Raw genomic sequence first — 16,225 nt, forward strand, 5'->3', positions numbered from 1 at the left:
TGTTTTTTTTCTCGTTATGAGGCGAAGTATAGCTGAGAATTCAATTTCTATATTTATACCTCGGTTGATTGGTTCCAACATATCGTCGAAGGTTAAACGTTGATATTGTACGTTTTTACGCACGTGTCGCGCTATTAACCCTTTGAGTGCTAAATACTCGCGGCCTATGCCGTCCGTACGGACGGCGCGCGTCTAGCGCTGACGATCGCTGTGGACGGAATACTTTTTCGTTAGACTGAACTCCGTTGATTGACTATTCAAAGCGCAAAGCAATAAGTTATAGTAATTCTTTTGCACGAGATTAAACGACTCAAGAGCGTTATATTTTAGTTATTTTAAATTATTTATTATAAACATTGAAATTTGCAGTTAACTAGAATTTGGGTAATAAACTAGAAAACAATAAACTAGAAAACTAAATTTAGTAAATATTAACACAAGTTAATAATTTAGTTGTGTGTGAAAAATTCAGTGCTTGAGAAAACTAAAAAAACCAGATGTAGAGTTTTCTTACAAGTGGTAGCCACTTCAACAATAACGAGCCACTATTGGCATTTGTTTACTGCCATAAGGAATGCATTTATATTTATTTCACACAAACGTAATAGTATCACTTCTGCGTAGGTGTTCGGAAAAATTGAAAAATCCATACATGCGTCCTTAGCCCATGCCGGGCACTTACAGAACACGCATATATATGTCCTCAGTCCAGTCCTTCGCCGAGAAACTCTTCAGCGTGGCTTTCTATGTAAATCAAATTGCTAAAAAATCGGAACGAACTTTTCCAGCAACATTTAATTTCGTTAAAAATTGGCGGGCATATTTAAAAATATTTGTAGTAATTTTCTTTAGCGTGACGCGATAGGAAACGATTTCCCCAATGGAGGGATACTGAACAAAATTTCCTATTTTATTAAATTGCTTGAAAATAAATTATTAATTTGCTTCAAAATAAAAATCGGAACGAACTCTCCGAATAGTATTTAACAAGTGTAATATTTTGCTAAAAATGAGCGAACATATTTAAAAATACTTGTAGCGATGGTTTTAGCGTGAGGCGCTTGGAAACAATTTCCCCCAACATCTGCATCGCTTGAAATATTTGGAGGTTGATCATTTTCATTGTTAACGTTAATCGTTGCTGTATTACACTGTGTTGTGCTGTTAACGTTAAATTACTCTGCGCACTTGTTACTTTTAAAACTTCCACAAAGATATAATTTCTAACCGCGTAGGTTAAGATCGCGTATGAAAACTAATTTCTAATTTACAAATTTACAAATTGCAAATTTATATATCTACACGTTGTTCCTTTATCCTCTTACATACTCTGTTCGAAAAGAAATATCGTGGAGGCCTGTGAACGTCGCTGGAAATATTACGATAAAGATAAAGCGAATAATTAATCGAACAAGTTGCAAGAAGAATCGTAATAATGTTGAAAAAGGTTGCGAGAAGAAAAGAAAATCGTACCCCATAAAATACTAATTGTGCGAAAATAATTATTAAATAATTATTAAATTTCAATTTCGCGCCCTTTTACTTCACTAGAATCTCCTCAAACTATTGGGCGTTTCATACGAAGCAAGCAAAGTAAACGAAGGTGCACGAACTGTGTCGTTAATTAACAGAAATTAATCAGCAAGTAAACGAGGAAACAGCCGGCTGCTATCGACTATCGTCGTAACCGGTAATTTATAACTTTCAATTTCAAAGGCCAAGCAAACTATCCTCGGACGTCTTATTCGCCGGTTCAACGTGACACCCCTTCGACTCGGCTCGCACGCAAACTATGAATAATAATTAAAATGTCGTACGCATTAGCATCTAAATTGAAGCGCGGTTGTAGGATGCTTCTGGCGCTCGCGTCGCGCACCCGATAAAACGGTACAGCTTCTGCTGCACTCTACGTGCCACTTGCCAATTCATTGGGGCAGCTTTACGATCGGCCACGGACAGCGCCGCCTACGATTTTCAAGAGAAAGAACAGATTCCAGCGGTTAAAGGGCGGCAGAGGCCGGAACGGCAGCCGAAGCGCTTTAAATTGGCCGCGTGGGCTTTGACGATGATAAGTAGCTGGCTGCGGCTTGTACGAACGTGCGCGCTCCACCTCTCTTCCACGAAACGTGCCAGAAGGAGACGCGGAAGGTAGGAGCAGAAGAGCGTAGACGAGGTTGCGCGAACCTGGCAATGAATGAAGCCGGATGAAATTTGACAGAAACGAGAAACGTTGATAGAGCAGCATCAGGAAGCTGAAGACGTGGAAAGAAGCGTCTTTAAAGTATTCTCCGTGACTAGGAGGTAAATGAGAGGTTTACGACGAAAGGATGGCTTGGTCGAAGGAAAATAATTCTCTGCCTTGTCACTGTACAGTACAGCATGTTACAAGTGTAGCTGTTCACTGATCATCATTTTCTAGTTAAGCTTAAGCTTCTAATTAACTGTGTGCAAGCTTCCAACGAATCACGTGATCCGTATTAACCAATTGACTGGACAATTTAGTCTGAAAAATCGCTAATTCGCGTAATTGAAATCAAGCAACGACGAGTATACACGTCCAGCGCAGGACAAATGCTTCTGTTATAGATTTGACGAAAAAGGTAAATCAACAGAGGAAATATCATATTTTTATCCGATAAAAAATTAACAAATCATTGAAAAAGGTATTATTGTTAAAATCTTAAAAATTGGCAAGAAAATAATAAGGTGAAGTATATATATATGACACAGATCGCTACTCGGATCTACACAGTGGAACTGTGAAACACCCACCCCTTTGCCGTATGCACAGATACCCAGGAGCGGGACACCCCCACCAAGAGAGCGAATCGGAAGAAGAAGGCTAAAGAAAGACAGAAGAAAAGCGGAGCAAAAAGGATAAGCCAAACTAAAGTGAAACAAAAAGAAAGGAGGAAAGAAAGAAAGAGGGTAGAATGGAAGGGATAGGAACGCTCGCAACATTGCGAACGGCAACGTTGCACACTACCTGGTGGCCGGTCTGACAATGTGCACCAGGGACCACCCGCAACAATACCTATCTTTCCTGGCCGACAGGGAAAGAAAGACGGAGAAGGAAGGCCAGGAGAAGAGGCACAGATCAGAAGGGAATCGAGCCTTGCAGGAGAAAAGGAACGAACGCTTTTCTCTTCTCTTTACAACCTTTCTCTTTCTCTCTCTCGCTCGCTCGCTCTTTCTACGTGTTTGCTTCCCTTTCTTCTCTATAGACTCGCGTTCGGGTATTTACAGTTACAGAGCAACGGAAGGTAGCAAGAAGCGTAGAGAGAAAGATAGATAAAGGAGGGAGAAGAAAGGAGGCAGCAGCGTGGAAACACGCGGCACGATAGACGTGCAGATGAAAATACAGATTACACACGCTTACGTATCTCGGGGCAGTAGCCGGGCGTCGAGTATCGGATAGCAAGGTTTTCCAGCCAATTAACCCCGGTGCCGCGGCCTCGCGGCCCGCCAGACTCGGGTAACTCTAGACGTGCGGACAATCCTCGTCGGCCACATGGTCCCCGGGGAACCACGGCCACGCAGACCTCCGTCGAACATTCGCCGACTGATGACCGCGTGTTTACGTTCCTCTCTCGGGAGGAAGCTGTTCCCTCATTCGAGACTCGAGGCTCTCGCAATCAATCATTTTTTTTCTTCGCCATTCAAGAGCCATCGTCATCGATCGACCGGTTGATACGTTCGCGGTGAAATTCGACTTTCTTCCTCGTCTCCGTGTGTTCATCCTTTCTTTTCTTTTTTTTTTGGGGGGGGGGCAGCTAACTGAATTGCAATTGATTATAGTACGGAATTAGTGATTCAGTATCGTGTTCCAAATTGAAGCGATTGGAGTAATTTGTAAGATAGGAATTTATAAACATGGTCGATACTAATAAGGCTCTTTCGAGTTTGCATGGTATATATATATATGAAATTACAGTCGTACGTGGTAATATATTGCATACATGAAATGCAAAAGTATTATGTATGATATTATTTTGTGTATATGAAATGTAAGAATATTATATGTGATGGTATATTGTATATATGAAATGGAAAAATATTATGAATGCTAATGTATACATGAATTGAAAAAATACTATGTATTATATTACATTGTGTATATGAAATGAAAAATTATTATATGTGATATATTGTGTATATGAAATGAAAAATTATTATACATGATAATGTATCGTATTCATGAAATGAAAAAAACATTACATATGATAATATATCATATAGATGAATTGAAAAAATACTATATATTATATTATATTGTGTATATGAAATAAAAAAATATTATATGTTATATGTTGTGCATATAAAATGTAAGAATATTATATGTAATGGTATGTTGTATATATGAAATGGAAAAATATTATGAATGCTAATGTATACATGAATTGAAAAAATACTATGTATTATATTATATTGTGTATATGAAATAAAAAAATATTATATGTGATATATTGTGTATATGAAATGAAAAATTATTATACATGATAATGTATCGTATTCATGAAATGAAGAAACATTACATATGATAATATATCATATAGATGAATTGAAAAAATACTATATATTATATTATATTGTGTATATGAAATAAAAAAATGTTATATGTTATATATTGTGTATATAAAATGTAAGAATATTATATGTGATGGTATATTGTATATATGAAATGAAAAAATACTATATATTATATTATATTGTGTATATGAAGTGCAAAAATATTATACGTGATAATATATCGTATATATGAAATGAAAAATATTATACATGGTAATATAACGTATACATGAAATGAAAAAATATTATGCGTGCTAATATAACGTATACTTGAAATGCAAAAATATTGCACATGTTAATATAATGTATACATAAAATGCAAAAATATTATGCGTGATATTATACCGTATATATGAAATAAAAAATATTATGCTAATATAATGTATACATGAAATACAAAAATATTATACATAATAGTATATCATATATATGAAAAGAAAAAATATTATACATGATAATATATCGTATATATGAAATAAAAAATATTATACATGGCAATATATCGCACATACAAAATGAAAAAATAATTACACATGGTGATATATCGTATATATGAAGTGACAAAAATGTCGGCTATTACAGAAAAGATGGAGGCGAATAATGTTAGGAAATTGCCTTTCTCCAGCAGTGTGTAGTTTCCTTATTAGGAAAATCGGGAGGCAGCTTCGTTAGGACGACTCAATCAATTTGGAGAAAATCGTGACATAATTCTCAATTTTATTATTTCCTAAACGCGATTAATCCTTCACCAATGATGTCTTTCATATTATTCCCTTGACTTTCTCTCTACGTTTGTAGAATATTTCTATGGCTTTGTCGAAGAAGCCATTCCTGGTAGCTATCTGTTTAGCGCAATATCCGCTTTTTGGAAGCTTTATTTGCATACAAAGCACAATTCCACGCGTAATGTAAAACACTCTTTATCGTTTCGCTGCTTGTCTTCTGCAAAACGACGAGTCCAAGAAAATAAAATTGCCTGCCTCTATTTGCAACAGCAAGAAACAATGCGAAAGAGATTGAATTTCAAATTTACAAACGTCCCTTCTTGAAATTTACACTTGCGTCTGAAATTTTATCGAACAGAGCTGCTTCGTTAGTTAAATTATTCAAACCACTCTGTCTCTCGCGTTATTCTACGTTTAAGTAATATCACACTGCAAAAGTTCAGCGAACGAAGCGAGTCTTTGTAAATTTCCCTTCGCGTTTTATCATAAATTCCCACGAAGATCCACGGTCTAATAATTTCTTAGTGAACCATCAAATGTAGCACAATTTTTACTCGTTTGATCGCTCGACCGATCTTCTCGAACGTAGAAAGCTAAAAATCCATCGTCCTTCCATAATCCGATACTTATTTCACGACTGCATCATCGTCGAAGAATTAAACAACGATTACGATCGACTACAAGCAACAAGAACACTCGCATCACTGTCGTCGACATCGAGAAGCGACAGCGCCGCCTGACAGCGTCTTTATAGTGGCGAGTAATACGAAAGAGGAGAAGAAAGAAGCCGAGAGAAGGAAATTCGACGAGGCAACGCGTAATGGGGTGAAGGGGACAACGTTTAACGAATTTATGTTACTCCTACTTTTAATGTTTTTCTTACAGCGCGACACGAGGTTCGCGAGCAGATAGCAGACAGCATAACAGGATCTTATGTCAACGACGGTGGTCCCCGCGCCACGAGCTTGTAATATGTAGATATTGCCCACCACGAGAAACCCCATAAGACCCGCGGGGACCACTTACGGGAAAAAGGCAGAATTCCGCCGCTTTGCTCTCCTTCCCTCTCGCTGCTATACGAGCCTATACACATACGCACATACGTACACACATATACACAGAGACATCTCGAGAGCGACTCGTGAGTCGTGGGCTCGTGGCGTCAGCGCTTTCTTTTTCTCCTTTGTTTCTCTCTTTCTACGTCTCTTCCCTTTCCATGTCTCTTCTTTCGTCGTGCACCGTTGGCGGAAATTCGAGCACGCTTCGAAGACGTTTTTGACAGCGCGCTGTGCGCGCTTGCGCTCCCGAGATTAAATTATTTCCGAACAAAACTCGACCCTTTCAGCGCGCAACTTTTTCGCTGTGCGAGCAGACTTGTTTGTTGTTAATGCTCGATAAGGGAACCGCGTACATCCGACGGTTTCAAAATGCGAATATTAAATTACCTGCGACTATTCACGAAACAAGAAATAAGATTCGGAAGGGATCGAAGCTATTGGGTTGGTAACTAAGTGGTTGCCACCTAAAGACGAAATCCGCAACTACTCAGTTACCAACCCAATACAATTTATGGATGTTCAGACGTTTAGTGAGATGGTATACTACATATTATATTATATTGTGTATATGAAATGTAAAAATATTATATGTCATAGTATATCGTATATACGAAATGGAAAATATTATACGTGGTAATATAATGTACACACGAAATAAAAAGATATTATATATCATATTGTATTGTATATATGAAATGTAAAAATATTATCAAACTACTTTGATATTCTACGTCTCACCAGCTAACTGACTCGCCACCTGCTTGACGAGTATATTCGTCAAACACAGAGTACACGATATAGAATTAAGTCGTTACGGAATGCTTCATTCTTTTTGCGCATGACGAGTATACTCGTCAGAAACGGGTACCTGGTTAAACAATATCGTCGAATTAATTGTTATTAGCAGTTACAATTATTGCTATTAACAAAGAGCACCTCGCAAGGGATTTTTCAAACTAAATTCCACATTTTCCTGATAACTGATATCGTCATATTGAATGATACACGATAAAAATTTGAAAAACGTGTAGCAAATTGTAGAAAACGAGGGAGCTGATTAATTGGGGTTCGATAAACAGATTGCAGGACTCCTGTACACTTTGACAAGTACCAGTCATTTTCGCTGGTATTGGTATAAGTAGCCTTGATACAAAATTATTTTCAGCTTGAATACATAAAAAACAAGATAAAATTCATTATATTATTCCTTTAGTTATCGTTGCAAAAATATAACACGAAGTAGAAATTTTAAAATAAAATTGTAAAACCAAATTAAAAAAATTGCAAGAATTGCAAAATTCATTGAAATTCCACCTGCTAAAATCCACTAAAAAAAAAGAAAAGAAGAAATTCATTCAACCCAACAACGTCTCAAACTGCCCACCACATTGGCGTCGCGCGTGAGTCATTAGCAGAACGCAGAATCGTTTGTCATTAGCATTATAATGCGAACAGATCTGTCGCGTCGCCAGTGAAATCGAACAAACGCACACGCTCCATTTGACAAGAGATTGGCGGAGCGTGGGCGGACGAAGCGAGATGCGTGTCTGTGGCGTGTTGCGTGTGGATGTTGCGCGCGTCAGAAACGGCCCTGGACTGTACAGAATTATTTCCTTACGTAGGTAAAAGTGGCGCGAAAAAGTTCGCGCCACACGTACGCCGGGTCTCGTTTTCTACAGGTTACACGCGTGTGCGCTCGCGGCTACGACATGCGACTCGCCAGATAAACGAATAGGTTGTTGCGGTAGGTACCGGCTGCAAAGTGTCCGCAAGAAACTCGATCCGACTGGCGCTCTAATCGGCCAAAGAATTCCAACAGCGGCGAGTATCTATTGGAAAGGAAAGCCACGGGTAAACGAGCTTCCTCCACCTTCTATCTCGCATTGACCTCGTATCTGGTCGGGTTATTCTAAGAGTCGACGCCACTTCGTCTTCTCGTTCCAGCCTCACGGATATTTAACGAAATACGTTTTGTAATTATTTCGAAGCTAGCAATTAGCGTGGCTTAACTACCATCGCGCAACAACTACCACCACGCCTGCCACTTACTACGTCACTTTCAGCCTCTTCCTACATTCTACTTCTAAAACTAAAACAGCAAAACCTACATAACCTGCAAGACAATGTGGCAGAGGAAAAAAGAAAAGGAGGAAACAGCTGGCCTCTCTGCTAATTTCATAATCGGTTAGCTTCCGCACTAACAAAGTCTACATGTGCAGCATTGCAACGTTCAAGCGATAGGTAAACTGCATCAATCAGGTACTGACCCTACGCAAAGGAGCCAGCGGGCTCGAGTGGTTTGTAGCAAGCAAGGGGCGTGTATCCTTCAGCGAGGATGAAAGGGTCTGGGCCGACCCGGCGTCCCCTAATCCCATCCATTTCGCTCTGACTTATTTCGTCGACGCTTGCCGGCGGATTTGCGCCATTAGAAACGGACCAGAGACCGACACTCTCGTTTATACCAACGATTTCTTTCAGATTTTTCGCGCGACAATATTCTCTCTCTTTTACATTTATTTCACGCGGTCACAGCTTCCAGGTCGGGCAGATGAAAAGCCGCGTGAAAAGGAAGAGCGTGGCGTATCGAAAGCGATACAACGAACGTCTGTCTGCAACTTTCGGCAATCGACAGAGCAGCGTTTGTCCGAGCTGGAACAGTAGGTTGCGCTTTCAGCGCGTTTCTTGCGAAATTAACGCGACGTGACGCCAACTTTCTCACTTGAAATATTGCGCTTCCACGACCGGATCAATCGCATCCTTTTACGTACGAACTTCTAATAATTATAATTGCATCGTATCTATTTTTCTCGCCTTCGTATATTGGATTGGCAAGTAAGTGATTGCGGGTTTTGTCATTAGGTGGTAATGACAAAATGCTAAGCCAATATTTTTACGTAGAGTGCGAACAATTCATAGAAAATATATAATATATAAATATGTATAATAATGTATCAAATATCTAGAGTATAACGGTTTTTCTGACATTTCATAGGTAGACGAATTTTCTATACCAGTTTTCGTATTTTCTATTATATCCATGGACAAGCGAGTTTGTACAGAAATTCGCGGTCTAACGATTGGACTGAGATATTGATGAGATAAGATGAAACATCTCGAAGTCTACGTGACGATGTTGACACTGCACATGTATAAATGTTATATAATATATATATGAAAAAATGTTATACGTTATATGTAAATATACCTCTTCTACTATTGGGGTTAGGTTAGGTTGACAGTGATGGCGGTCAGGCGGTCCAGGGCCCCCACTAGCAGGAAGGGTGGCGCTAGGGGCAATGGCCTCCTCTAGTGCCAAATTAATCACTTAGGAAATGTTAGGGAAAAAAGGTTAGGTTGGCAGTAAGTGGTTGCGGATTTTGTCATTACCACCTAATGACAAAATCCGCAACCACTTAGTTTCCATGGAAATATGAAACTGAAGCAAAGTTGGAAATCCGAGCGCGTAATTAACACGCTCGCGACGAGTTTCTAAGCCGAGTGTCGCTGTCTTTTTCTTCGTCTTCGTCATTGTCGTCATCGTCGTCGTGAAGAGGCGGCGCTCTTTCGGCCAGCGTGCTCTGCTTCACCCTCTGCACGGCTACGAGGGCCTCTTTCGTAGGTATTATTAGTGTAAAAGCCTCACACGTAGTGTCGGCGCCCTTTAATCTCACTCGGACGAACGGAGCCGACGCAACGTGCGTGAATGTACAGCATTGTGGTCTCGCTGCCTCGGATAGGGGGATTTCAGCTTTCAGCTGCCACAAATTAAGACGCGATTATAAAATAGTACGATGCTGCCGCTTCTCCCATCTTTTGCTCTTCCTGGCTTCTCGCTTCTATCTTTCATCTCAGTTAGTTTCCCGACCTTTTCGCTACAGCTTGGGCAACTTCAAAACGAAGAAAATTGGCTCGAGATAAATGGCACTTTGTGTTCAAGCGAAATAACGAACTTTGTCGAGCTTCGCTTCTTACTCCGCGTGAATTTCACATCGTGAGTCAAGGGATGTAAGTTTACAGCTGTGAGTAATCCGACATGGCTGCTTCTAATTTTTAATCTCGTATTATTGGGTTGGCAACTAAGTGACTGCGGATTTTGTCAATACAACCTAATGACAAAATCCGCAGTCACTTAGTTGCCAAACCAATAAAAGTACATACAGATGTAATGTTTTTTTATTTCAGTTACTCTTAGCTGATTGTTAACCATTCACACTGCCACGTTTAATAACTTCGTAAACTAATCGATCGATAAGACCCATTCACTTCAGCGCAAATTTTTAATTGTTCATCTACCGGTCTGTGATTATTTATTTCCTGCAGAGAAAAGTATATCTTTCTTCGAAACATTTTTCTACAACCAATCTTTCGTGTTTCCCTTTCCAAAATAAGTTCAATCCTAACCTAAAAAATCTAACATCGACAAAGTTCCTCGACCTTTCTTATACCATTCGTCAACGATACTTGACACTGTCAAAGACGACCACAAGACTCGCATAATGTACAATAAACAACACGGACAACTAAAATAAAAGAATTACATTTCAACTTAAAGATTACATGTTTGCGTCCCAAGAACATTCCAATAGTCAGCCATTTCTGAAAGGAATTACGAAGTGAAAAACATTCGTAAAACTCGCTTGGCTCTTACCGTTGTAGCGTGAGAATCGTCTGCTGACAGTGTCGCACCAAACGGAATCTAAAGTCCCGATCGAAGTTCGTGCAAAGTGCTGTTCACGAGCGCATTCTACCTGTTCCCCTTTAAACTTCAAACAGCCTGAAATTACCAGCACGAATTGCGTAACGAATGTCTTCTCGTGCTTGCCATCCAAGGGGCGAAAAAAGTATTTTATAAGGAGCCAACAGGCACGCAGAAACGTCAGTCGACCGCTGCTTATGCGGAAATATGATCGCGTGGCTGTGCATAAGCGAACGATTGTGTATAGGAGGAGGTGGTGCAGGAGGTCGAGGTCGTTGCCTGTAACTGAATCATCCTCGAGGACGGTAAACAAATTGGAGTAAGTGGAGTCTCGTCGCGATGATGCATGCGCACGTGCGCGCGCACCACACAGGTACACGTACGATGCGATCGCGTCGTACAGTCGATCGATGCGTGTTCGAGCGCAGCGTAAACGCCACCTTTGCGTATTTCCGGTTCGCGGCTGCCCACCGCTACCGCCAAGCACGATCAAGGTCGCGCATTTTGTGCGCAAATTCGTTATTATTTTCGCGAACGCGTAACGTATGACATGTACAGGGCGCGGCTGAAAGACACGAGATGATTCCTTGTTGAAAAAATGAGAACAAAATTTGGGATGAAAATTTTTCCTGCGAAGCTTACTTTCCGAGAAATTCAAATTCACAAATTTGTTCAGCATCGGGTCGCACGGGAAGTTCGTTCCGATTTATATTTCCACTCGATATACATTTGTCGATGTATATAGGTATCCTTTCGTTTCACAACGTTTCTCCATTTTTCACGCAATTCGAATATTTCATTCTTCCAGAACCTGTCAGGTTTTTCGACGAGGAGCTTCTCCATATATATATTTTTTTACGTCGGCCAAATTCCTTAAAAATCGGAACGATCCGAGATATTTGCATTTGTCTAATTACCGACTGAGTATGAGCAAACCATTGATAGGATGATATACTAGATGCGAAAGTAAGTCAGAAACGTAGAATAAAATTTGTCAGGTTAAATAGAAACACCAAAAGACGGTGATTGCATTTAAAAATTCTCATTACTTTTCCAATTTCCCCAATTCTCAGGCCGCGTTATTAGAACGAAGAATAATGTCATAAGAATTCCGTGTTATGCGGTGGAATCTTGTAATTGCCTTCTGCTTGTTGTATATAGTTATTGTCTATATTATGTTTTCTATTATTGTACATTAAAGTGTACATTAAATGTATACTGTATATAATACACATATAATGTATGCTAATTATTGTATACATAATTTATATTAAATACATGTTGCAAATGATGTATATATTTAATATAATATGTACGCATACAATGTATATGTAATGTATATTAGTGTACATAACTATTATTGTATATATAATGTATATTAAATATATGTTGTATATGATGAATATATATAAAACATAATATAACAAGTACGCATACAATGTATATGCAATGTATATTAGTGTACATAACAATTGTTGTATATATAATTTGTATTAAATGTATGTTGCATATGATGTATATATATAACATGTATACATATAATGTATATATAATGTATACTAGTGTACACAATAATTATCGTATACATAATATTGCATATAATTACTGTACGTAATGTACATAAAATATATATTAATGTATACCAATGTACATAATAATTATCGTATACATAATTTTGGATACAATTACTAAACGTAATGTTGTATATAATATTGTATATATTGTGTACAATATCAAATATATATTGTATATAATATGTGTGTATATAATGTACATATATAACGTATATTAATGTGTGCCAATGTATACAATAATTATTGTATATGTAATATTGCATATAATTATTGTACACAATGTACTTCAAATATATATTGTATATATTGTATATTAATGTATACCGATGTATAATTAATTATGCATAATTGCTTGTTCTAATTTTTATATTATAAATATATAATAATTATTGTATATGTAATATATATAATAATTAAATATATATAATAATATATACTATATAATAATTATTGTATATGTAATATTGCATATAATTATTGTACACAATGTACTTCAAATATATATTGTATATAATATGTGTGTATATAATGTACATATATAACGTATATTAATGTGTGCCAATGTACACAATAATTATTGTGTATGTAATATTGCATATAATTATTGTACACAATGTATTTCAAATATATATTGTATATATTGTATATTAATGTATACCAATGTACAATTAATTGTGCATAATTGCTTGTTCTAATTTTTGCGTAATGCCGTTACACTATCGACGACTTAATCAAACAAAAAGTTGGTCGTTCGCAACTAAACACGAACACACCGTTCTACAAGATGCTCGCGGCAGGCGATTCATTTCGATTCGATAAAAGAAAAACGACCACAAAGATGAAAATTATGCGAAATAGTTAATTATTACATGACCCAAGGGTGTCCCGTGGTTCGGCTCGCGGAATGAGTATATGCGTGCGAGTATGCAGGCAAAGGAATCGTAAGGGCAGTGGCCGTGACTGACTGACTCATCCGTCATGAACGCGGGGCGCACTGCACGGCGAGCGGCTCTCCCTTTTCAGGCCGACGCGACGCGACGCGACGAGAAAAGTGGAGCGTCGACCCCGAACAACGCGCCTCTTTTTTCTCCCTCTTGTCTCGATAACGCCCGGCCGCTACTCTCGCCACTTCTCACCGATACCGTCCCTCGCACCGCCGCCCATTCTGCAACCGCGTAAACGATAAAACAGCGGCGCGATCGCCTCCGCTTTATTCGCGCCGCGATCGCCTTGGGTGGCGACCGGCAAGTTTGTCTCTCGCGGAGGTACACTACCGGTCGAAAGTTTACATCTTTCGCATGAACCAACTACGATCGTCAAATCGTCGTGTCCACTTTGCCTATGTACAATCCGATACAGTTTGAAGGAAAACGACGATCTGGAATATTTCGATATCCCACGGACAAATTTTTCGCCAGTATTTTATTTCTATGCGAGTGAAGCAACTTTCTTCTTAATTTTGAAAACAGACAAATACGTTCTCTACCGAGTAGACATCGTTAATGGGGCTGTTAGGTGGAGGCAGTTCAGAGCCGAGAAGCAACAGTTAAATAAATAAAAAATAATTTCGAAATTTCGACCAACAGCGTATCTCCTCTTTCGCAAGGCTAGTTTCAGAATTTTGAGAATTTTATTTCACCTGCCAGCAATTATGCTTCGTTTCTTCGTTTTTAATGGCAATTAACCGCTAACTAACCAAGTTTCTCTAACTTGCAACGAAGCCATCGTTTCGATACATTTCTCGATTATATATTTCCTTTTCAAGCGATATCGAGGCTTCTTTCAAAAGAATTCCACCAATCTGCTTGCTTGGTGTATATCGGTCAATGTTGGTAGTATGATCGTCGAGAAAAACTGACCGTGATTATAATAAAACACGTGCATTACTTTCAATTGCTCTTGGCTCACTGAAGATACCTAATATGTAGGTATATCTATAATAACAGGCGAACCGAGTGTCAGTTCTCGAGAACGTTTTACTCGAGCTAGTCTCTCCCTCTCTGGGTGGTCACACACGAGCAGTTTCCACGTCATGGACGTACCGGCTTATCTGGACGAAGTAGAGTTGATGGTTTGAGCGAACGTAACTCTCAAACGATCGTCAACATTCGAAGAAGCATCATCTACGGAGTTTTTGTTCCGATTTGTTACACTGACACGTCGTTTCTTTTTTTAATTAAAAATAGAATGGAACAAAGCACCACCAGATATTATAACACCGAGTGCCGTATTATGTAAAATATGTGAAGCAATTATTCAAATTTATTGTCCATGAAAAATTGGAAATACGTGTTTCTCATTTATTTTCTAATTGATACGAATACTATTAAATATGTATATTATATAAAATCTACGATACACTTTCCAAGTATATTACGAGTATTAATAGTCTTCAACGAGTAATGTGGAAATGCGATGCATCGTATGATATTTAATAAATATTGAACTTACTTAATTACCACCATACGAATACCATGTAAGTGCAGCGAAGTGGCAATGAACGAGTACCGATTGCAGATATTATGCAAACGTTATATGGCAACCGTGAAAGTACCATGTGAATGTTATGTCAATATTAATGGACGAGTAGATGGCGTAAGAATACAATTACTATGATAGCGAGCGTGTATTATGTACAGCGCATAGTATAGGAAACATGAACGATGAATGAAATTTTGAAATAAGACGAGTGATTTGCGACAATCTTCAAGAGTGTTATTAACATATTACCGGCGCGGCAAATTAACGTGAATAAATGGTAATTCCGATGCAATTTTGCATTTCATTGCTGCAGGCGTATATTTATACGTGGCATCGTACAAGGGAAATTAATGAAGAAGGGAAAACACGAAGTTAAATTGCGATATCTCATAAGCACTTAAGAAAATTTACGAACATTAATTTTCACGGTAGATTAACGCGGATACGTGAAAATTCCCGTGGAATCCTTCATCCCGTAACGTAATTACGTATCCATGCGCGGCGTTACACGGAATAAATGAATACAAAAGGGGCAATATATGAATAAATTACGATACTCTTCTAGATAGTCAGCAATCCCTTTGTTGCTGTAATCGTTTTCATAACAAACGGGCGAATGTATATTTTTTATTTATATTATCAGTTCTCTGAAATCATCTATTTTTATTTTATAATTAATGGTCCCAAAATAAACGAATGTACCGTTATACATGCGTGTGTCAGCAACAAAGTCGTACATTGCAATTGGAAAATAAGTTATATTATCAAAGTGACAAATAAATGTAAGTAATAAATACATGCCAACGTATCGTTAAATTATTCTTTTTTTTCTAGTTAAACAATGCAATATAAAGGAAATATATATATATTATATTATACTATATTATATTATAATTAATTATATATAATTAAAACCATATATATATGGTTTTTAAATGATGCAAAGTAGTTCAGATTTTTTTACGAAAAAATAATGCTTTCGAAATTTTTGTATATATATATCAGTATATTTTTCATTTGATATGAACCTCTTTATGTTCGAAACATTTTGTTTAAATCGTCAGAACCAATCAGGTGTCGTTTATGTATATGTTTGTGTCTATGTTATGTTTATATCTATGT

General features: G+C 38.0%; 1 protein-coding gene across 2 annotated transcripts in view; it reads right to left on the reverse strand.

Annotated features, from left to right (window-relative positions):
- The window catches only part of LOC100646247 (protein patched), an 87,385-nt gene that overhangs the window by 63,049 nt on the left and 8,111 nt on the right, over positions 1-16,225 (reverse strand). The window lies entirely within an intron of this gene.

This window comes from Bombus terrestris, chromosome 17, assembly GCF_910591885.1.
Source record: "Bombus terrestris chromosome 17, iyBomTerr1.2, whole genome shotgun sequence".
NCBI classification, from domain to species: domain Eukaryota; kingdom Metazoa; phylum Arthropoda; class Insecta; order Hymenoptera; family Apidae; genus Bombus; species Bombus terrestris.